The sequence below is a fragment of the Pinus tabuliformis genome, chromosome 1_2, assembly GCF_031772625.1.
Source record: "Pinus tabuliformis cultivar Carrire ecotype Pingquan chromosome 1_2, CPIR1, whole genome shotgun sequence".
Lineage (NCBI taxonomy): Eukaryota > Viridiplantae > Streptophyta > Pinopsida > Pinales > Pinaceae > Pinus > Pinus tabuliformis.
In genome coordinates, this window is record NC_142298.1 from 738,981,784 (window position 1) to 738,984,406 (window position 2,623).

The following is a 2,623-nucleotide window of genomic DNA, read 5'->3' on the forward strand; positions in this document are numbered from 1 at the left end:
GCATACCAAACTACAATGTTTATTATTGCATCCATTACTTATTGGGACATGCAAGGTGGATCATGCTCACATATAAGCTTGTATAACGGGATGATAAAATGGTCAGTTATCCTTTCCATCACTGCTCGATAGCTGCAATTAGAAAGAAACATGCAATAGATGTTGACGACAGTCTCTTATGGTGTCCATGTCTAGCTCATGCCAGGGAACTACTGCTAGGCATAGATTGCATCCAGTAAGTATGTGGACATGTAAAACCTTGCTTTCTCATTCTTGGGCGGATTCCTAGCCTTAGACACATGGGAATTCAACTTATGAACCAACAAATTTGACCTATTGAATGGCCTCCCATCATTAACAAACTGGTCTAGTAAGACAACCCACCCTTTAGGGAAGGTTTTTGTGTTCTCTTGACCATATATTTTGTATGAAAAGATGATCAAGAATTGGTAAGCCTTCTCAAGGGAATTTGTCTTGTAAACATGGGTGGATGTATATCTAAACTTCGATGGATCTTTCACCCAACGCTTAACAATGTCTCTAGGGTTCACATGTAGGTTTTAACCCTGTACAGAAATTACCTGCATACGAATTCTAAAACATAGAAAAATAAACAATGCGAGAGCATAACACATAAAACACATATACACAGAGATTTTCCCATTGGATCCCAAAATTGGGGCTACCAATTTGATTTTTCATTATTTTCCTTTCAATGTTATAATACATATTTATACCTTCCGAAGCATCCAATACCAAGGACCGAAAACCATCGCGTCCAATACCATGGACCGAAAATCACCGCGTCCAAAAACATGTGTGAAAATCATGCACAAAACCATAGGTGGGTTCGCCCATCCTAACATAGGGTCCAAAACCAAAATTTTCCAGGGCTCTGCCCCGGACCCCATAAAGTGGGGTTACGGGTATGCCTCAAACCCCCTGTGACACCCCTGGCTACACAATCGGTCCAATGAAGGGGGCTCCGCCCCCCCTCTAACCCCCCGGTTAACTATGTGGGCTAGTCATGGAAAGAATATAACACAACCCAACATTCTCCCACTTGTTGTTTTCTTTCCACAGTTTTTAGCCCTGAAATGCCCATTGTCTCTCTACACCAAGAGAAGTTCTCAGAGCTCACAAATTTTGTTAATGCATCTGCAATATTCTTCAAAGTGTCCACCTTTACGAGCAACACCTTTTTGTCTTCTATCATATCCCTCACAAAGTGATACTGAACATCAATGTGCTTTGTCTTTGAATGATATGCGGGGTTCTTTGCCAAGAAAATTGCACTTTGGCTATCACAGTCTATCCATATAGCTCCCTGTACTAACCCCATAGTTGAACATAATCTCTGCAACCAAACTGTTTCCTTGCTTGCATGAGTGGCTGCCATGTATTCTGCCTTTGTAGTTGATAGTGCCACTACAAATTGTTTCTTACTCATCCAACTGACTGCACCTCCAAATAGGTTAAACACATACCCACTCGTAGATCTTCTCCGATCTATATCTTCAGCCTAGTCTACATTAACAAAGCCACGAATATCCAACATTCTGTCCAATCTTGATCTTCCTTGGTAGCACAAACCATAATCACTAGTGCCACGCAAATACATGAAAACCCACTTCACCGTTGTCCAGTGCTCCTTCCTTGGTTTTGACATAAACCTGCTCAATACTCCCACTGCATGTGCAATGTATGGTCTAGTACAGACCATTGCATACATCAAGCTACCAACTTCACTTGCATATGGAACACAGGACATGTCCTCTTCCTCTTCTTGTGTCTTGGGACACTGTTCAGGAGATAACCTCACACCTACATGAATAGGAACCTTCATCGGTTTGCTATTTGCATATTAAACCTCCACAGTATTGTCTTGACATACTTCCTCTGGTTTAACCAGAGCTTCCTCTTTGCCTGATCTCTTTTAATTTCCATGCCCAAAATATAGTTTGCAGCACCAAGATCTTTCATGTCAAATTTGGAGGAAAATTGGCTCTTCAAATCTTGGATACTTTCTTTGTCATTTCCAACCAGCAACATATCATCCACATACAAGACCAGATAAATAACACGGTCACCAATTAATTTAAAATACACGTAGTGATCTGATTTGCTTATGGTGAAGCCAAGTCATCGTATAAATGTATCAAATTTATGATACCACATCCTTGGTGACTATTTTAACCCATACAGAGACTTCTTTAACTTGCATACCTGTTCTTTCTTACCCTTCACCGCAAAGCCTTCAATTTGCTTCATGTATATTTCCTCTTCCAGATCCATGTGAATAAATGTTGTCTTCACATTTGTCTGTTCTACCTCAGAATCAAAAGCAGCAGCAACAAATAAAAGTAATCTAATAGAAGTTATCTTGGCAACAGGAGAAAAAATATCACCAAAATCAATTCCCGGCACCTGGGAATAACCTTTTGCTACCAACCAAGCTTTGTATTTCTCCACCTTTCCTTCTGCATTTGTCTTCTTCTTGAACACCCATTTGCTGCCAATGGGTTTCCTTCCAGCCGGCAAGTCCACCAAATCCCAAGTCTCATTTTTTTGCAAAGATGCCATTTCATCAATCATGGCCTCTTTCCAGAGTTTTCCATCCTCT